Source organism: Neltuma alba, unplaced genomic scaffold (genome assembly GCF_004799145.2).
Source record: "Neltuma alba isolate B1F8T4 unplaced genomic scaffold, ASM479914v2 tig00010165_pilon, whole genome shotgun sequence".
Taxonomy (NCBI): Eukaryota; Viridiplantae; Streptophyta; class Magnoliopsida; order Fabales; family Fabaceae; genus Neltuma; species Neltuma alba.
This window is the reverse complement of record NW_021635110.1, coordinates 716,904-739,600: the sequence shown is the minus strand read 5'-3', so window position 1 is coordinate 739,600 and position 22,697 is coordinate 716,904. Positions and strand designations below refer to the sequence as shown.

The window sequence follows — 22,697 nt, the reverse complement described above, 5'->3', positions numbered from 1 at the left end:
CACATTTTTGGGTTAGAATGAATAGTAATCCGCAAAAGAAAATTTTTAAACTTGATTTTTCATAACTTGTAGTCTTCAAAAGTGATTCCAAATGCTTCTACAAGGCAAGTTAATTGGTATAAACATAAGGTGTTACAAATTCCATCACAAATTTGAAATAAGATGAGATGAGGAAACAACATGAACAAACTCCTAGGCAAGAACAAGAAGGATGTCAGAACTACTTGACTTATGAGTCCTCCAGAACTTCTATTCTATCTTGAAGAAATTTGTATCCTATGTTACCTCAAATTGCTTTGCTCCTATTTGAAGTAAATGAAGAAGGAAGTTGATTCAGCAGAATCCTTCATCTATGTCTGGCGTTAACACAGCTATACATAGGCATTGTGACGAATGACAAGCGTATGTAACTATCAGCAAGATCAGTAGTGAAGACAGAGATGACATCTCAAATAATTTTTCAACAATCAATTTCTATGAGGAAGTGATGTTAATATGGAAACAAAAAGAAACACTAGTCAAAAGAAACTGGGAATTACTACGTTAGAGAAGTTGGAGAGTTTCATATTGATGCTTGTGCGCTGGATTATCTTGAGAATGTTAGGGCTCCTTAATGAAGTCAGAGCTTCGTTGTCAAAATAGGAACTGAGGAAGGATAGAGACATCTCCTAACAAAGGCAATAACGACTTTTCATACTTTACTGAATTGCATATAGGTTGCTTTGGGACTTTTGATTAATTTGCAAATTTCATGGGACCTTTTCGCAATATTATATATACCTTGGGAGCTCAGTGCAATTCTTCCATACTCGTTTTAGCATAAAGCAACTTGTTAAATTCAAATAATTTTGACCAAAATGATTTAAAAATTGACTTTTATTCTTTGCATGGCATCATTAAAATTTGACTTGTATAGTGAATTTGATGTGCATTAGTTTGATTCATTCTCACCATTCAAGTCACTGTCTGATTAATTGAATCCTCCTTAAATGATGCTCATTAATGCACATTATTAATTCACATGCATAGAAATGTATAGAGGAAACATTTTCCTTGTTAAAATAATCTATGAGAAAAATGTCTGAAAATATTTTCCCAAAAAAAAAATAAAAGGTTGAAAAAAATTTCCTGAGGAAAGTATTTTACTTTTGTACTGTGATGATATTTCTCATAAACATAGATGACCAATTTGTGAGATATTTTATTATTATTATAAATTATTTAGGTATTCAATAAAATATCCTGAGTGTGGCCCGTGATCAAGAAAAGGCCCAAGCCCAGTAGGGTTATTATTTTCAATCAATAATGTATTTTATTATTACATCCAGGTTCCCTGATTGGTGACAGCTATTCCCGGTTGCCATCACTGTGCCTTTCTGCCAGTTAGAAGAGACCTGAATCATTAATTTCTTCTGACTCCAAATGTAGTTTACAGTCCTCATCTTCTATCTTGGATCCCAGATCAGTTAAGCAATAGCTATGGCGAGAGGTAACTCTAAACCTAAAGCCTTCTGTTGTATTATTATAAGAGGATTTTCATTTTGTATTATCTGGATTATATGTTTTATATATTATTTTGAATCTGTCTTACATGTGGCATTAGAGCCAGGTTAGGTTCTTCTCTACCTATCTTTACTTAATTTAACATGTTTTATTTTTATTTGGGATGATCTGGCTTTACATTTACCGTTGTATTCTTATTGGTTCCATACGCAAGATCAAAGATAATTATCCTACTTCATAATTTAGCTTCAAATTGCGTTACTTGCTGTCTTTTAATCTTAAAAAAATTCCTTTTGGGATCTAGTCGGGTGAATAGGACGCAAGGAAGTGAACGCCAGTTCCTCCGATGACTACCATCACCAACTCCGTTAGCGTTAGGGACCCAAAATCATTGTGGTTTTTCCTTTCTTCTTTAGAGTTCGAATTGATTTGCATTTTGGCTATCCTTTTCCATTTGAAATATGGTTGAATTGGTTGCCTTGATGTTTCTGGGCATTATTCTGTCAAAATCGTGGCCAAAACGCTAAAAAACGGTGCCTTTATCGTCAGAAACAAACCAAGGACTGCCAGAAACCATGGCTGGCACCAGCGGCTATGAAAGAATGACAAACTAAGTTATGGCTGTGAGGCGGGTCAAGTAGGTCAACCCACCTCACTAGGGAGAAAGCAGAAAGAGTGCATTTTGGCGCCGGCCAAAACGGCGTCGTTTCATGCATATAGGAAGGCTCCCATTACTGGTTCAAAACGGTGTCATTTTGGCCCACTGTGAAATGCACCGTTTCACTTATTCAATTCAAACAACTTTGGGCCATGATTTGGGTTTTATCAAAAGAAAATTTGTTTTATTTAATTCTGTGTTCTGGCCGAAAAAGTTTCTTGGCTTCTGTTTTTTTTTTTTTTTAATTTTGAACTGGGCCAAGAAAGATTGGGTTTCTGAAAATTTTTTATTTCATTTTTTTCTTCTCTTTTCTCAATCTGGACCTTTTTTGTTTAGGCTGCTTTGTTTCATTCAAAAAAAAATTCTGTGCACAGTGATGTTACAGAATTGTTTGGGCCTCAGTTTGGGCTTGTTTTTACACAGAAATTAATTTTTGGGCTCTGTTTAGTTTTTGGACTTCCGTTTTTAGGCCTAAACAGTGTTGATTGATTGTTTCTGGAATAAATTTTGGGCTCTGCTTGATTCAACTTCTGTTTGGCCCATTTAATTTAATTTCCAGAATTTATTTATTTAAAAATATTTTTCACATGTAATTTAATGTTATGCAAATTTTTAAATTGTTTAAATAAAGATAAAAATTGATCTTAATTATTTCATATTTTTTGTGTAAATTTGCAAAATTATTTATTGTATTGTTTATTTGCCTAAATATTTGAACAATAGAATTTAGGCAAATTATTTAATTATTTGAATTTTGCAATGTTTATTTTAAATTGGATTATGCTGAGATTAATGTTTAAACAATTGTTTGGATGCATAAAATAGTGGGAGGACTTAATATGATAATTAATTGCTTGTGTTCTCCATTAATGTTGTGCATATGTTGGATTAAATGTGCTCATTTGATATTTGTGATTAGCATGCTTTCTTGAGGAGTAGCCACAGCATCCTTTATCTATTGCATACAGCATAAATCACATAATGGACTTATAAAATATCAATTGTAATTAAATATGCATTCATAATTAATCTTTGCCCACAGGTGGATAACTATAAATGTATATTTAATTAGGGTAGGATAGAATTGCCTTGTATTTCCTAAGTAGCCCACAGGTATTAGGAAATAAAAATGCGTTCTAGTTCCATCAATATGAGATAAATACATGCCATGCTAATTTCTTTGCCCACAGGTAGAACTTAGTGACACATATTTATAATTGTATGCTTTATTAATTTTTTTAAGCATGCATGGCATAGTTATTGTGATTGTCTCAACTGATTTGTAAGTTTGATGAGTCTCTGATATTGTAGCTTCATTTTTTATCCCTAACTTAATTACTGATGCTAGTAACAAGATCATACTGCATGGTACTAATTACCCTAGTTAGAGGGAAGATATTGCCTTACATCTTGGTTGCTATAACATGGACTTTGTCTTGGAAACTGACAAACCTCCCAAACTAACTGATGACTCAATTGATAAGGATTACTATGAACATTGGGAGAAAACCAACTACCTTGCTCTCTTGATCATTAAGATAAGGATTGCAAGGGGCATTCAGGGAGCAGTCCCTAAATGCAAAACTATTAAAGAATACCTGGAAGATGTCGATAAACAGTTTAAACCGACAAACAAGCAGATGGGAGATACCATCATGTCAGAGCTATGTGCTATGAACCTCACAGGTATTGGTGGAATCAGGCAGCATATTAAGGCCATCATATTGTGTAGGAGTTGGTTGGTATCATCCTTGGGTGGGACGGTTAGGGCTTGAGATTGGTTTTGGAACTGGGTTGAAGATGGACCAGCTCCTCCACTCTTCTAAAATCTGTTTGGAGGTCTACTATCATCATTCCTCCGCCCAATCAAGGGTTTGCCTTCCATCCCTCGTTATAAGTGTTGGAGTAAGGGTCCCACTTTTGATTTGGACGGCCTTGGTAGACTGCAGATACCTCCTCATAACAGTTTGGACAAACACTAGAAATATGCATAACTGAGCCACATGTTTCACAACTGGGCGCTGTAATGTCCATCGGAGTGGGTGGGCGATGCATACTCATGTTCTTCAATTCAACAGTGATTAGAGACAGTTGAGAGGTTACTTTACTTCCCAAAGAATCTACTTTCGATTCCAAAGCGTCCATTCTCCTACTGTGCACCGAAGCAGCTCCCACCTAATGCACTCCTCTAGTATCTCTCATACCGTATTGTTGATGATTCAGGGCCATCTTCTTAATCAAATCCCAAGCCTCCTCAGCAGTGGAGTCTATCAAAGATCCTCCTGATACAGCATCCAACATACCCTTCTCTTGGTTCTTCAACCCATCATAGAAGTACTGCACCAGTTCTTCATCCGGAATTTGATGATATGGGCATCTTGAAAGCATATCCTGAAATCTATTCAATTAATCATAGAGAGATTCGTCATAGTCTTGCTTGGCAGAATAGATCTCCTTCTTTATTGATGAAGTATGAGAAGCCAGAAAGTATTTCTCCAAGAATGCTTTCCTTAAGTTCCCCCAACTGTGATATGCATCAGCTACGTGCCTTGGAAGGCTCATGTACCACTCTCTAGCCTTGCCTTCCAATGATAGGTGGGTAGTGGCAATCATAGTTCTCTTAAGTTGTGGGAGTTTTAGAAATTCATTAGGTTTTCTTGATAACAACCTCAATAACTCATTGAGTCCAATGATTACATTAATGAACTCATTAATGAAAACATTATTAAGCTTCCCTAATGTGTAATTAAGAATGATTAATGCAAATGGTTCAATGCAACAGAAAATCAACTCATCATCGAAACATGACCATGAAAGATGAAGAGAAGCAAGAAAGCTACAAAGAACATATATGTAACTACATATATTGAAGCATGAAATCCAACATTAACCAATCCAACTACAAATATGAATCATCAACTAATGATTACATATTAATCAAAGTCTTTTACTAAGAATTTACAAATCCTAGACCTAGGAATTTATAAATACATAGCTAAACTAAGATGAAACTAAAACTCCCCTTTTAAGCTCTTAGAACTCGTGCCAATCATCCATCTCCAAGAGCTGGAGGAAGCCTAGCCTCTCATGGTGTGCAGAAACATCTCCATTGAAATTGACTCAGTGTTGCCCATGGATGAAGATGACAGTGGAAGATGAGGGATTAGGGTTCTGGTAGGAAAAATGAGAGAAGATGAAGAGAAAAACGTGGATGGTGGCTCAATATCCCTGTCTGACCTCACTCATACCGAAAATAGGGTTTCTAACCCGAATATGACATGTCTGGGTCGATTCATGGAAGTGGGCAGGTCAAATTTTCCCGAAATGGTCGGGTCTGATTTTGCTGATACGAGGGGTTCACCATGGCGAACCATGGCGGAGAGTTTCTTTCCTAAAGGCAGACGTTCACCGCAGCAAAGGCAGAGTGTGCCGCGGCAAACCATGGCAGGGGCTCCTCTTTTTGCTCTTTGTGCCTTGAGTCTTCAATCTTGGCTCCAATCTCAGGTGTCCTACACTGAAAAGCAACAATTTAAGGCATCAATTGTCCTAGAAATTAATTGAATACAATTAATAACTAATTATGACGATTTTACCCTGAAAAAGACACTAACTCAATGCAAGGACTATTGATCTAAAATAAGCTCAATTATAGCCAAAAGAGCCAGAAAATGCAACAAAACCATGGATGATGTAATGAAAAGATAAGAATAATTTGAGCTCAATCAAATTCCCCCACACTTAAACCTTTGTACTCCTGGACAAAGCTCAAAAATAATTCAAAGAGATACCAACACAAAGAGAAATACTACCATGCTTAAAGATGAAAGCAGAAGATTATTAAGAAATTCTCACAGAAGTTGACATCAGTAAACAAGGATATGCTAAGAAAATGAGCATAATGGACAATTAACTCAAAAGATTGATCAAGAAAGATCTATCTCACGGATAAGTGTTTCACTCTTAACTCACTTGTTTTGGGATTATTTCACTCCAAGTCTACTCAATCCAATTCCTACCATAGGCTTGTAATAATTCTACCTCTCCACCATAGGAAGCAAACTTTACAAATCAAGAGGACTTTTAGGGTTTAGAACTTGAATGAAAGCCAAATAAAATGAATGGAATTAGGATGAAAACGGAAATGAGTACAAGCATACAAATTATTAAAACAGAATTATCCTAAACAACATAAGGAGAGAAGCTACTTATTTTTATTTCTCTATCTTCATTTTTTTTTCGATTAGAGCAACTTCTCTTTTTTTTTAAATCACAAAATAATTGCATGCATGTACTCAAGATAAAGGTCCAAAGGGGTTTACAATGGTAAAATGATTGGGTTCGTGTTTGGGAAGTATGGGTTTGAAAACGAATGCCTCTATCATCTTTACAAAAATTTGATTCACTAAGCTTCGATTAAGAATTAAAACAAGTTCTAGAGAAATATGAAATAAGTGGATTCACTCAATTTAATAACTTTAGGCCCAAAAATCCTTCCAACAAGGCTAAAATCTCAATTAATCAATCTCAAGGTTTAAAACCCACATAGTCATAATTTCAAAGCATATCATCATTTACTATCTGTCAAAAACATGAGAATAACTAGCCCAAGTTCAGCCCTCATTTAAAAGCATAGAAAGTTTTCTAAAAGCACAACTAGAATTTGAACTTTCCATCAATTTCAAAAGGATGCAAGAGCACAAAGAATCTTAGCAGGAAAAATTTCTGAAGATCAGTTCAAATTGCAAAGAATTTATTATTTATTATTATTATAAAAAAAATTTCAAATATTTTTTTTTAGGTCGCCGCGGCAAAGAATGGGGGTCGCCGCGACGAAAGCTCACAAAGAGCCAAGTCTAGAGAAGAGGCCTGCTTCGCCACGACGAAACATAAGTTGGTCGCGGCGAAGTGTGCCCGAGAGCTACAATAACGCTGATAAAGGGGCTTCGCCACAGCGAAAGCAGATGTTTGTCGCGGCGAAAGGTGACAAAAAGCAGAAAACAATGCAATGTTTTAACTCTTCAGAAAACTAAGTCCAAAGTATTCACAATTCAACCAATTTATCAGTTCAAAAATACCTCAAAATCACATAGATGCATGGATGCATGAGAATTATTTGCTACAATCCACAATAGGTCCCTCCCCCACACTTAAACACAACATTGTCCTCAATGTTTAAACCAGAATAGGCAAACCAATCACAAAGGGAACTGAAAGTTGTGAAGTCCAATTGAAATTGAAGCACAACACATCAAATTCACAAAAAGGAGGGAGAAGGTGATAGGTTGCATGCGAAACAAAGAGGAAAAGAAAAAATAGAAGCTGGGACCAATGTAAGAGTAACAACAAATTGTAAAGGCCATCAGTAGCCAAAGAGTTCAACAACATCCAATGTAACATCCAAAAAGTTTAAGAAGTAGCCAGCTACACCAACTAAAAAGAAACACAAAGAACAAAAAGGAAAATAAAACACAACCAAAGAGCTACTATTGTGTCCCAGTATCATCTGCCCCAAACCCGGATGGTCCTGCACCAGAAGTGCCTGCTCTAGATATCCCGGCTCCGCTTTGAGGGTCTTCCTCCTCAAGAGGTAGGATGACGTTCAACCGGTCGGCAATCAGAGCATCCACATGTCGGCGGTAACATCGGTCTCGATCATACAAAGCATCACGGTCCTTCTGCCTCTTCATCTCGTGGAGGAGGATGACTCACAACTGGTGGACATGATCAGCCAGCTCATCAATATCATTAGCCAAAGTGTCCAAGGTGACAAGTTCAGGAGCTTCTGGATCTGGCTGGTCTTCTTGAGCTTCAGGAGCTGGTGCACCGACTGCATGCGCTGCGCCAACATCATACACAGGGTGGATGGGTGGAGGGGGTCCAATGATAGGCTATTTGAGGCGGTCATATCTAAATAAGGGGGCGGGCTCAAAATAGCTGTCATTATTGTACTCAGGGACATTGGCAGCCCTAAAAAGGTCAGTGACTAGATGGAGAAAAATGATACTGTTGGTGAGTTTGGGGGTGTTGATGGCATCATGGAGGGCTGAGTAGATGGTGTCGGCTACATCGAAGGAGCGGCCAGTCATGAGAAGGTAAACATAAAGGGCTTGGCGCTTTGGAACATTGGCTAGGTGGGTGGTGGGTACGAGGTTGTTACAGACAAAATGCAACCAGGGACGAGCCTCAGGTCGGAACTCGGATCGCTTAAGGTATTGCTCGGAAGTACAGGGGCGATGCCAAGTGGCTTTGTCATGACATAGGGTTTGGACCACATCGTCAAATGGGTAATTGTCTCTGTAGGCCGAATAACCCGAATGGCGACTAGGGGGAAGGTGGTAATGGAAGCGGATGTTGTCGGCGGTAAAGGAATGGCGGAAAGGACATTATGGAAGTCAACGACTAAGGAACCATGGAAACGGGCATAAGTATAAAAATGGCGAACAAAAGCATCATTACCCATAGAACACTCTTGGACCAAACCGGTCAATTGGGAGACACAGAGCTGGTGGACAAAGGGGTGATCAGGGGGTCTAAGGGAAAAGGTCATTCCTTAAGGAGGGGTCTTTCGTCAATTTTTCGGTATAATTCCTCAAAAGTGTATTCATCCCCCGAATCAGACTCAGACATAGGTGCAGGGTTCTTAGTGCAAGGCATACTCTGAACACAAGAAGTAAAACACACTAAACAAGGGCTACACAACAACAACTAACACTACCCCAAAAAAACCAAAATCACAACCTAGACAGTAGCAAATGGCTATATAATGATTCATAGGTTTTCAGTTGATCAAAAGCTTTTAGAATTAAGTAAAGAGATTAAAGAAAAACACAATGAACCATGAATCATTAGATAACCTAAAGGCTACGTAACTATAATTTTACATCAAAATAACCCAACCCAATCAACACAATAACAGAACAAATTGAAAGACTAACAACTAACAGAATTAAAACAAAAGAAAGAACAAAGGAAGAGAGGAAAAACATACCACAAGAGAGGAGAAGAAAGCTCCAGCGCCGACTAAGAGCAGAGAAAAGAGGGAGACAGAAAGGAAAAACGGAAGAGATAAGGGAGAAGAGGAGAGAGGGAGAGGGCAACTGAGAAGGAAGGAGAAGAGTGGAGGCCGACGAGTTTGGAGATGGAAGGCAGAGAGGGTCATCGCTCGGAAGGGGAGAGGGCGTGGGGTTACTGAATGAGAAGGGCCGAGCGGTTGCTGAATATGAGAGTGGTCGAGTGGTTTCAAAATTGAAGGGGCAATAGGAGTATAATGGGATGGGAGAGGGAAAAGACCAAAATGGGCTTAAGATAAAGGAATAGGTGAATCAGAAATGGGGGTAAAAAGGGAAATTGATAAGTAAAAATAGGGGAAAACGAAACTGACAGCGCTGAAATGGCGGGTTTGCCACGGCGAAGAATAGGTTCGCTGCGGCAAAGCATTCCCAAGATGAAAACACAAGGGGAGAAGGACATTTCACCACGGCGAAACCATCCCGAGAGCAACACCCAGAAACTAGCGATATTCGCCGCAGCAAAAGGTCACTGAGAGCAACACACAAAACCACTTCGCCGCAGCGAAGGCTTAGGTTTGCCGCGGTGAAGTGTCACAGAGAGCAGAGAACACACAAAAAAACACCCAAACAACAGAGAAACACAACACACAAACAACCAATGTAGCTGGATACTTCAAAAACATTAAAGTGCATCAAAATAAATCAAAAGGGTGCTCAATAAGTCCATGATTAAGCAGTATACCACAAACAAGTTTTCTCAATCAATCTGATTCATATAATTCATTGCAAGCACCATATTACCAACAAGCACAAAATGAAATAAAACAGAGATCATAACTTGCAGGAGATCTTATTGAATTCAAACTACAACTACACTATTATCCTATTGAAATGGTTTCTCCCCCACACTCATTCAGCATACAATGCACAAAACATAGCAAGATCAATAATTAAGCAAAAGCATGTAAATGAGTGAAGGAAAGAAACGACCAGGGAGTTAAGGAGGCTTTTGGTTCTCATGGTAGAGCTTCAGTAGATGCCCATTAACTTTGAATTTGGCCCCGGTCTCCTCGTGTAGTAGCTCCACCATACTGAAATTGTGCGTTTTAGTAACTGTGTATGGCCCATCCCATCTGGTGTTGAATTTTCCTTGCTTGAAAGTAAACCGAGCCTTATACAACAGCACTTTATCGCCTTCCTTAAAGTTCTTTCTCAAAATACCCCGATCATGACAAATTTTGTCTTTTCTTTGTAGAGTCTGGAGTTCTCATAAGCTTCAAGTCTGATCTCCTCCAACTCTTGCAATTGCAGCTTTCTTTCCATCCCAGAGGACTCTATATTCATGTTGCACTGCTTGACCGCCCAATATGCTTTGTGTTCCAGCTCCACTGGCAAATGACATGGCTTTCCATAAACTAGACGGTAGGGAGACATGCCAATGGGTGATTTGTATGCAGTTCGGTAAGCCCATAATGCTTCTTCTAGACATGAGCTCCAGTCCTTCTTGGATGGTTGACCATTTTCTCCAGAATATGCTTCACTTCCCTATTAGATATTTCAGCTTGACCATTGGTTTGGGGGTGATAGGCAGTAGAGGTTTTATGAGTGACACCAAATTTGGACAACAGGCTGTTAACTATCCTATTACAAAAATGTGTTCCCCGATCACTCACTATAGCCCTAGGGATCCCATACCTATAGAAAATGTGTGATTTTAGAAATCTATGTACAGTTGGGGCATCATCTTTTCTGCAAGGTATAGCTTCAATCCATTTGGATACATAATCTACAGCTAATAAAATATATACAAAACCAAAGGAAGAAGGAAAGGGTCCCATAAAGTCAATTCCCCAGACCTCAAAAATCTCACAAAACAAAAGTGGCTGTTGAGGCATCTCATGTCTTTTTCCCAACCCCCCAAATCGCTGACACTTGTCACATGATCTACAAAATGTAAAAGAATCTTTGAAGAGGGTGGGCCAATAAAATCCAAATCTAAGACCTTCCTAGATGTCCTCCTTACTAAAATGACCACCACAAACCATGGAATGGCAAGCTGAAATAATAGGTTCAAAATCCTCCTTCGGCACACACTTTCGTATTACTTGGTCACTGCACATCCTCCACAGATGAGGGGCATCCCAAATGTAATACTTTGACTCGCTACGAAGCTTTTGTGCCTCAAATCTAGACATAAAGGGAGGAGTGAGTCCAGACATGAGATAATTGACAATATTAGCATACCAAGGCTCTATAGTAACCACAGAACATAAAGCTGAATCAGTAAAAGAGTCACAAGTCAAGTCAGAAGAATCTACTCCCCTTGTGTCCTCCGGTAGCCTACTCAGGTGATCAGCTACTTGATTCACTGCCCTGGGTCTATCTTTAATCTCAATGTCGAACTCTTGAAGCAGTAAAGCCCATCTGATCAATCTTGGTTTAGATTGTGGCTTTTTGAGCAAATAGCGGACAGCTGCATGATCTGTATACACAACCACTCGAGAATTGATTAGATATTGTCTAAACTTGTCTAAAGCAAATACAATGGCAAACATTTCTTTCTCAGTGGTGGTATAGTTGACTTGAGCTGGGTCAAGTGTCTTAGAGGCATAGGCTATGACTCTAGATTGCTTCTCCTCCTTCTGGCCAAGCATAGCACCCACTGCATAATTAGAAGCATCACATGAGAGTTCAAAATGTAAATTCTAGTTGGGTGCAGTCAAAATAGGAGGTGAAACAAGCATAGACTTAAGAGTATCAAAGGCATGTCTACATTTTTCATCAAAATTAAATTCAACATCCTTTTTAAGAAGAGTAGAAAGGGGCAAAGCAACTTTACTAAAGTCTTTGATAAAGCGCCTATAAAACCCTGCATGCCTAAGAAAAGATCTCAAATCTTTAAGACAGGTGGGGTAAGGCAAAGATGAGATAACTTCAATTTTAGCCTTATCAACTTCAATCCCTTTGCTAGAGATGAGGTGACCTAACACTATGCCACTACCCACCATGAAATGACATTTCTCAAAGTTCAAAACAAGGTTTTTGGCTATGCATCTCTCTAGAGCCTGCCTTAGGCTATTCAGGCACTGATCAAAGCTCTCCCCATAAACCATAAAATCATCCATGAAAACCTCCATATTGTGCTCTAAAAGGTCACTAAAAATCACCATCATGCACCTTTGAAAGGTGCCTGGAGCGTTACATAACCCAAATGGCATCCTTCGATAAGTAAAGGTACCAAAGGGGCATGTGAAAGTGGTTTTGTCCTGATCCTCGGGGGCTATAGGTACCTGAAAATAGCCAGAAAAGCCATCCAAAAAGCAGTAATGTGATTTACCAGCTAGTCTCTCCAACATTTAGTCAATGAAGGGTATAGGAAAGTGATCCTTACGTGTTGCATCATTAAGTCTCCTATAGTCTATGCACACACACCATGAGTTTTGAACCCTTGTAGGAATTAACTCATCCCTTTCATTCCTTACCACTGTTACCCCACTCTTCTTTGGCACAACATGCACCGGACTGACCCACTCACTATCAAAAAGTGGATATATTATCCCAGCACTAAATAATTTAGTAATTTCTTTCTTAACTACATCTAATATGAGAGGGTTCAATCGTCTTTGGGGTTATCTCACTGGTTTTGATTCCTCACTCAGTAAAATTCTATGTGTGCACACAGCAGGACTAATTCCAGGTATATCTGCTAGTGTCCAACCTATTGCCCTTCTATGCTCCCTCAAAACAGATAAGAGTCTCTCTTCCTCACTCTCAGACAGTGAGTTAGCAATTATAACAAGTAGTTGTTCATTAGACTCAAGGAAAGCATATTTCAAAGTAGGAGGTAAGGGTTTCAAATCAAGTGTAGGTGGTTGCACAATAGAAGGAATCAATTTATGAATTTCAAGAGAGAATAGATTACTCCCCTTTCCTTCAACCAGTGATAATTCCTCAGCCTTGTAGTTAACTTCTTCTCCAACCATTGAACTAACTTCTAGTTGATCTACAGCAACTGCCTTAGAGGGATTCTTCTCCATGACTTCTTCCTCCATATCTGAAACAACACAGGAAGCCTTTCCCCAAGGGAATCATCACTGATAATAGAGGAATCACAGTCTAACATGGAGTCAAGGGAGGAAACAGAAAATGTGTGTGGGATAGAAAGCATGCAATTAACCACAGTACAATCAAGGCATGTAACATCACCACCACATGAGCAAGTAGAAGGTGTAGAGTAAAGAGATGAAAAGGAAGAAATGGATTCATTCTCATCAATAGATTTATCAGTGTAAAGATCAGAATAGAAAGAGTCAATTTGCAATTCAACTTCAGAACAAGCATCCTCGACAGCAATGTCTATCATGTTAACCCCCAAAAGTGAATAGTCCTCATAAGGATATCTCATTGCTTCATACATGTTAAAAGAAACTTTATTATCACCCACCTCCATAGTTATGGTACCCTCTTTCATGCTAATCATGGTATTAGCAGTCCTTAAGAAAGGTCGACTAAGGATGAGTGTAGTGTCATTTACAAGTTCAGAAGACATGTCAAGCACATAAAAATCAGCAGGAAACACCAATCCCTTAACTTGGACTAAAATGTCTTTAATAATATCCTCAGGATACCTAATAGTCCTATCAGCTAGTTAGAGCACAACAGTAGTAGACTTAAGAGTCTTGACTCCTAGAGAGGTGTATACGGACTTAGGCATTACATTAATGGCTGCACCTAGATCTAACAGGGCTCCCCCTATAGTAACCTTTCCTATAGTGTAAGGGATAGTGAAAGATCCAGGGTCTTGACACTTTACAGGAATTTGGGGTTTAAACAATGCAGACACATTAGAGGGTAATTGGACTCTTTCGTTAGGTTTAAATCTCCTCTTTTGAGTACATAATTCTTTTAAGACCTTAGCATATTTAGGAATCTTTTTAATCAGGTCAAGCAAGGGTATATTCACTTCTACTTTCCTAAATGTCTCAAGCAACTCATGATCTTGCCTCTCCTTACCCATTTTCATTTTTCAAATAAGCATGAGGAAAGGGTAGTTCATTGATATTTACCTCCTTACCTTCCTTGCTTGAGGCTTCATGATTGCTTGGCTCAGATTCCACAGCTTTACCCTTGCCATCATGTTCTTTTGGGGCTTCTTTCAGCTTTAGCTTCATCTCCTTGGAGCTCTTAGAATTCTTGACCTTTGAAGATGCTTGTGGCAGCTCATCACACAAGATTTCCTCATCTATAACTTCATCCTCCTCTTCAATAAAATTCACTTGCTTCCCACTCCTAAGGGTAATGGCATTCAAGCCTTTAGGATTGATAACAGTATTGGAGGGGATAGCGCCACTGCTCCTTGCTTATTGCTCACTCATGTTGTTAGACAACTGAGTTACATAGGAGTTGATGTTCTCAGACTTAGTTTCCCATTGTTCCATCCTCTTTTCCAAAGCACTAAATCTAGCATCATTCTTGGATGAATCTTGTTGAATTAGTGAAGCTAAGGAGTTGAACTGAGTAGCTTTAACAGCCCTTTCTTCTTTCATTATGGCCATCATATTGTGTAGGAGTTGGTTGGTATCATCCTTGGGTGGGACGGTTAGGGCTTGAGATTGGTTTTGGAACTGGGTTGAAGATGGACCAGCTCCTCTACTCTTCTGAAATCTGTTTAGAGGTCTACTATCATCATTCCTCCAGCCCAATCGAGGGTTTGCCTTCCATCCCTCGTTATAAGTGTTGGAGTAAGGGTCCCACTTTTGATTTGGACGGCCTTGGTAGACTACAGATACCTCCTCATAACGGTCTGGACAAACACTAGAAATATGCATAACTGAGCCACATGTTTCACAACTGGGTGCTGTAATGTCCATCGGAGTGGGTGGGTGATGCACACTCATGTTCTTCAATTCAGCAGTGATTAGAGACAGTTGAGAGGTTACTTTGCTTCCCAAAGAATCTACTTTCGATTCCCAAGCATCCATTCTCCTACTGTGCACCGAAGCAGCTCCCACCTAATGCACTCCTCTAGTATCTCTCACACTGTATTGTTGATGATTCAGGGCCATCTTCTTAATCAAATCCTAAGCCTCCTCAGCAATGGAGTCTATCAAAGATCCTCCTGATGCAGCATCCAACATACCCTTCTCTTGGTTCTCCAACCCATCATAGAAGTACTGAACCAGTTGTTCATCCAAAATTTGATGATGTGGGCATCTTGAAAGCATATCCTGAAATCTATTCCAATAATCATAGAGAGATTCATCATAGTCTTGCTTGACAGAATAGATCTCCTTCCTCATTGATGAAGTATGAGAAGCCAGAAAGTGTTTCTCCAAGAATGCTTTCTTTAAGTTCCCCCAATAGTGATATGCATCAGCTACGTGCCTTGGAAGGCTCATGTACCACTCTCTAGCCTTGCCTTCCAATGATAGGTGGAAAACCTTCCATAGCACTTGATCTAACGATGCTCCCACAGGCTTCATACTCTGGCAGATCATAGAAAGGGATTGCAAATGAAGATACGGGTCTTCTCCTGTCAAGCCATGAAATTTTGGAAGGGAGTTAATCAATAATCCTTTAATTTCAAAATTAACTTCAAAATTTGGACAAGCAGCAGTAAATGGGTCAAAATTGACATCACATGTGGTTGCTTCCCTAATTGTTCTTCTTCTAGGGTTCCCATTATTTTCTCCCACTCTCTCTTGTTCTCCATTCCCTCCATTGCCTCCATTCCTCACTTGGTTGGCATTGGGGTTCAGATTAGGGTGGTTAGGTGGTAAATCAGCCATTATCTCTTGATCAGTAGGCTCACTCTCACTACTAGATAGGCTAGATTCCACAGAAATGTTCTCTTGTTCAACCACTAACTCACTTGTCCCTTCAACTCTTTTCTCTCTTCTTATCTCTCTAAGTCTTCTCTTAATCTTAGGGTTATAGGGCACAAGTTTTGCTTTTCGTGGCATGCAAGAAAAGAGTAACAAGAGAAAGAGCAAACAAAATTGACTTGTAGCACACAAAGTCAGATAAAAGTATGAGTTGTGATGGATGCAAGTGTATGGATTAGTATGAGTATGTATGCACAGAGAAAGAAGCAAAAAGTGTAAATTTCAAAACTTTTCAGAATAGTTCACCGCGGCAAAAGGTGACAGAGGTGATCAGATAGCTGAATGCAGGACGTTTGTCATGGCGAAATCAGGAGTGTGCCGCGGCGAAGGTATCTGATAGACCTTGTCGCTAGGTAATCAAAGTTTTACTAGGGAAATGCAGCAAGTGAGGCACTACCTAGGTCATTCTTCTCAAGGAACCTTAAGTTGTATTTTAATTCTTAACAATTCACTTTTAATTATCAAATTACCAAGATGAAAGCTTGAGTTTAGAAAAGAGAAATCAAAACAAGAAACAAATCTAATGAAAGGTAAATTGCAAATGAGATTCAGATAAGAGATAGTAGTTCCCCTAGCAATTTATCCAACCTTCCTTGTTCAATCTTATAATTTGGAGTCTCTTAATGTCAATTAAATGGATAGATTCAGCTATTGCTCAAATCTCTCTTAACACAGATCAGAAACAACTTATCTTACTAGATTCATTATCTTGTTCTGTGAGAAGGAAAATCAATTGACAAGAACACTTGAGAAGCAAGTTGCAATTCTCTAAGGATGACCACAACTGTGAATCATCAATATATTCAACCAAAATTCAGATTTACAGAACAACAGTCCAAGTAAAACGAATTAGATTTACAAATCAACAGAGAATCCTCTATTCAACTGAATTAAAGGACACAACTCACATCTGAATGTTCAATCAGATCTAAATTCCAAGAAACATAAATCTAATCATCCAACCTTCATTCTAACCACAATTGTTCAACTGAAACAAATGAACCTTAGAATAGAAAGTAGAAACTAGATCTGAATGACTCCCTGTTCAGCTCTATGAACTCAGGTCAGCTTCATTGCTAGAAGAACTTGGAAATTCAGCTACTCATGCTCTGGATTAGGGTAGAAACAGCAAGAATTGATGAAAGATCCATGGTTGATCGGTGGAAATTGATGAATTTGGACGAAAATGGAAGAGAGAAATGAGAGAGGGCGGAGAGAGCAAGAAAATCGCGTCTGGAGATGAATGAGAAACTGAAATCTCGTCCCCCTCGTTGAAGTGCGCGATTCTGGTTTTAAATCTGAATTTTCTGTCATCCGTCGCGGCGCCTCCGTCAATCTGCCGCGGTGCCTGTCCTGTACGGCGTCGTTTTGATTAATGATCCTGAGCTTCATGAAAACTTCTGTCTGCCGTGGTGCCTTAGTCCATCCGCCGCGGCGCCTTTCACCGAGAGTACCATTGGAAATCTGCCGCAGCGCTTTCCCAAATCCGCCGTGGCGCCTCAGACAGAATGGCGAAAATGCTACTGAAACTCCCTGAAATTCATACCAAAGCAGGGATCAAAAGTACACACATATAAAATCATATAAAAACATGTAAAAACACCTGCAAAACCTCACAATTCCTCTCACTAACTCTTATGCACAATGGAAGCTAATTATGCCCAAAATATGCAAATATAGATGGCAAAAGCATGAGTTTAGGGCTAGAAATGTATGCAAATAATGAGACCTATCAACTCCCCCACACTTAGCTTTTGCACTCCTGGGCAAATCAAGTCTAAACATATTGTGAAAGGAAGGATGAGAGAAAGGAATAAGCAAGCTCAAAAGTTCAGGTTACAACTGTAACCAACAATGATTCTTCAACCAACATCCATCCATGGAACATTCTAATGTAAAGAAATCAAGCAATGATATGTAATTTAATCTAAGTGAATAAGATATAGAAGACCACACAAGGGAATTAGTGTATCACTCAACTCACAAGTATCAAAGGTTCTTTCACTCAATTCACTTATTCAAATGCTCTACCATATGCTTGTAATAGCTCTACCTCTCCACCACTTAAATACATAAGTACTCAAGAGTCAAGAGGACTTTTGTGGCTTGTAATGTAAGGGATGGGAAGAAATGCACAAGGATGCATATAAGGATGGAGTTGATATGTGAATCAACGTGTAGAATTCAATAGCATTAGTAATGTTCAATTTAAGGGTTGATTTCTTGATCTTGAATTCCTAAGCTATAAAGGTGCTTTTATTCCCACTTTCTTTTCCTTTCTTGCTTTTTCATTTATTTTCAACTTTTCTCTTCTCTTTCTCTCTGTTTTTTTTTACATTTGTATGTTTCTTCTTTTCTTTTTCTTTCTTTGTTTTTTTTTAAGTTCAAGTACGCATCTCCTCATATCAATCCATCAATTGAATCCATCAAAATGCTAGTGAATTCTAAAAGGAATTAATGAAATGAAATATGCATCCTTGTAGGAAAGAGGTTTTATAAATGAGAGTGAAATGAATGGAAAAATTCAGCTAAAAGGCTCAAATGGGTAACAAGGGATAAATCATGTGGGGTTTAGCCATTTGGTCTAAGTAGCTACTTTGAATGAATGCCTCAATCATGTTCAAGAGTACTAATATTGCATGTGGTCTTAATTAAGAACTAAGACAAGTTCTAGAGAGCATAAGAAATAAGTGAATGCACACATCAGAAATGAATATAAAGGCTCAAAGAATCCTTCCAACTAGGCTTTGTCTTCTATATTCATTCACTTCAGCTAAAGAACACATCATGCTTAATCTCTATGCATTAGAAAATTTCACTTCAGGATATTAATTTCCAATTCAAAGTCAATCACAAATGTAACATTAGAATTCCTGAAGCAAGCTTAAACCTTCAAAAAGTTTTTTGAAAACTGAGGTTTTACAAAAGACACAAAACACACAAAAGCACAACATTCACTCCCCCACACTTAAACCTTGCATTGCCCTCAATGCAAATTTGAACAAAAGATAGCAAGGAAAACTGGTAAGGAAGGAATGGAAAGAAGGAACAAAATACACAAAAACAACTAAAAATAACCTACACTTGCTACTATTTATGTCCCCCCCCCCACACTTGTTCAAAATTGGGGTTCAAGAATGAAAATAATCAACTAATCACAGACTAAGGTATGTAAGGAAGGGGACAACCTGAGATTATGGTGGGTTAAAATTTTCCTTATATGTTTTGAGCAAATGGCCATTGACCTTGAAAGTCTACTGCTGCTCTTCTCATCTAGCAACTCTATCATGCCAAACTTGTGGACTTTAGTGACCAAGTATGGTCCTTCCCATCTAGTGCTCAGCTTCCCAGGTTTAAATGTGAATCGTGCCTTGTACAGCAACACTTTATCTCCAACCTTGAAAGTCTTCCTTAGGATTTGCTTGTCATGAATCATCTTCGTCTTCTCCTTATAGAACCTGGAATTCTCATATGCTTCAAGTCTCAATTCTTTAAGTTCCTGTAATTGCAATAATCTTTCCATGCCAGCAGAATCAAAATTAAGGTTACATGCTTTTACAGCCCAAAAAGACTTATGTTCAATCTCAACTGGTAGGTGACACATCTTACTATAAACCATTCTATAAGGAGACATGCCTATTGGGGTTTTAAATGCAGTTCTATATGCCCACAAAGCATCATCTAATCTAGCTCTCCAATCCTTCCTAGATGGTTTAACTATACGTTCCAACACCTTCTTGATTTCTCTATTTGCATTTTTAGCTTGCCCATTACTTTGGGGATGATAAGGTGTGGATGTCTTATGTGTTATACCATACTTAGTGAATAACCCTTGTAGCAATTTATTACAAAAATGAGTGCCGTTATCACTAACTACTGCTCTAGGAATGCCAAATCTAGAAAAGATGTTATTTTTCAGAAATTTTAAAACAGTAGCAGCATCATTCTTTTTGGTTGCTATGGCCTCTACCCATCTTGAAAGGTAATCAACTGCAAGAAGAATGTATGTAAAACCCATAGAAGGAAGAAAGGAGCCCATAAAATCAATACCCCATACTTCAAACACCTCACAGAAAAGCATTGGGTGTTGGGGTAGTTCATGTTTCTTAGTTAGGCTACCAAATCTTTGACAAATATCACAATTCTTGCAATACTCATAAGAGTCTTTAAAGAGTGATGACCAATACAAACTAGCTTCCAATATTTTTCTTGCAGTCTTGTTAGCACTAAAATGACCTCCACAAGTTTGAGAGTGGCAAGCATGCAGGATGTCTTGAAATTCTTCATTTGGCACACATCTTCAAATGATTTGGTCGCTACATACCTTCCAAAGGATTGGAGGGTCTCAAATGTAGTGTATAGACTCGCTTTTAATCTTCTGCATCTGAAAATGAGACAACGAAGGAGGAATTAGACCAGCAACTAAAAAGTTGACAATGTGACAATACCAAGGTTCCATGAGAGACAAGGCAGAAACAGAACAATCCTTAAACTCATCACAAACAAGATCTGAATCAATTACTCCCCTTGTAGTTTCTGGTAAGCCACTTAGATGGTCAGCCACCACATTTTCTGCTCCAAGTTTGTCTTTGATGTCAATGTCAAACTCTTGGATCAACAACATCCACCTTAAGAGCCTCGGTTTGGATTGTGGCTTGCTGAAAAGATACTTGACAGCAGAATGATCAGTGAAAACAGTAACCTTAGAGTTAATTAGGTAAGGTCTAAACTTGTCTAATGCAAAAACAATAGAAAAGAGCTCCTTTTCAGTAGTTGTGTAATTAGTTTGAGCCTTATCTAGAGTCTTTGAAGTATAAGCAATAACCTTGGAAGCCTTACCATCCTTTTGTCCCAAAACTGCTCCCACCACATTGTTAGAGGCATCACAACACAATTCAAATGGTAAATTCCAATTAGGGCAAGTCAAAATAGGTAGAGAAGTCAATCTGGATTTAATCTCATCAAAAGACATTCTATACTCATCGGTGAAATCAAAGGAAGCATCTTTTTGCAGTAATTTGGACATTGGAAAAGACACTTTACTAAAATCTTTTATGAACCTTCTATAAAATCCAGCATGGCCTAGGAAAGATCTAAGCTCCTTAAGATTTGTTAGATAGGGTAGAGATGAAATTACTTCAACTTTTGCTTTGTCTACCTCTATTCCCTTTTCAGAAATTAGGTGACCTAGAACTATTCCTTGCTGAACCATAAAGTGACATTTTTCAAAATTCAAGATAAGGTCCTTTTCAACACATTTAGATAGAGCTTTTTCCAAGTTCACTAGGCATTCATCAAAATTATTTCCATAGATGGTAAAGTCATCCATAAACACCTCAATCCCATTCTCTAGCAAATCACTAAATATGGATAGCATACACCTTTGGAATGTGCCCGGTGCATTGCAAAGTCCAAATGGCATTCTTCTATATGCAAATGTGCCAAAGGGACAAGTAAATGTAGTCTTCTCTTGATCTTGAGGTGCAATGGGAACCTGAAAATAGCCACTGAAACCATCAAGGAAACAATAGTGAGATTTACAAGCTATTCTTTCAAGCATTTGATCTATAAAGGGTAGAGGAAAATGATCTTTTCTTGTACAATCATTTAGCTTCCTATAATCAATGCAAACACGCCAAGAATTCTGGATTCTAGTGGGAATTAATTCATTTTTCTCATTCCTAACCACAGTGATCCCACTTTTCTTAGGAACAACCTGAACTGGACTTACCCACTCACTATCTGAAATAGGGTATATGATACCAGCACTAAGCAGCTTTGTTACTTCCTTTTTAACAACATCAAGTATGAGTGGGTTAAGTCTTCTTTGAGGTTGTCTTATGGGTTTTGCATTTTCATTTAACAATATTCTATGAGTGCAAATTGAAGCATTAATACCAGGAATATCTGCTAGAGACCACCCAATTGCACTTTTATACCTTTTCAAAATAGCAAGTAATTGAGACTCTTCAAGATCAGTCAAAGAGTTAGAGATTATCACCGGTAGTCTTTCATTTTCAGCTAAATATGCATACTTTAATGTTGATGGCAAGGGTTTAAGCTCCAATTCAGGAGGTTGAACTACTGAGGGTATCAGTTTCTTGAGTTCCAAGGTAGTGCAATTATTTTCAGATTGCTTCAAAGCTTCAATACCAAAAATTGCAGTTGTACATTCATCCTCATGTGAGTAACGCTCCTTGATTGGTCCCTGCAACAATGCATTCAAAACATTTGTAAATCCATGTGAAAACTCAAAGTTAGATGCAGAATAATCTTGAGGAATTCCAATTTCACAAGTAAAATTAGATTTCAAAAGTACACTCCCTATGCTGTAAATTTCGGCAAATTTGGTTGGTGTCATGCTTAGTCTCCTAGGGTTGGGAGTAGCTACACTTCGCATGATTCCCAAGAAGTGTTCCAGTTCTGCATAATTGAAGAAATTAAGATCAAGTGACTTATAAACAGGGGTGGAATACAAAATGTGATAAGAATTCAAGGACAAATCCTGTTGTTCAGAAGGTTCAGCTGCATGCTCCTTGAATGGGGGTTCATCCATGAGAATTGGGCTAGCCTTACAATCATGAGTCTTGTGCCTTTCACCTTCCCTTTCTTGTATAGGAGTTGATTCACTCTCTTGTGCTG

The 22,697-nt window shown here is 38.5% G+C and overlaps 1 pseudogene; it reads right to left on the bottom strand.

The window, feature by feature from the left end:
* The window catches only part of LOC114754593 (uncharacterized), a 57,599-nt pseudogene extending 36,902 nt beyond the window's left edge, over positions 1 to 20,697 (bottom strand).
* Positions 20,698 to 22,697: the final 2,000 nt, after the last annotated feature.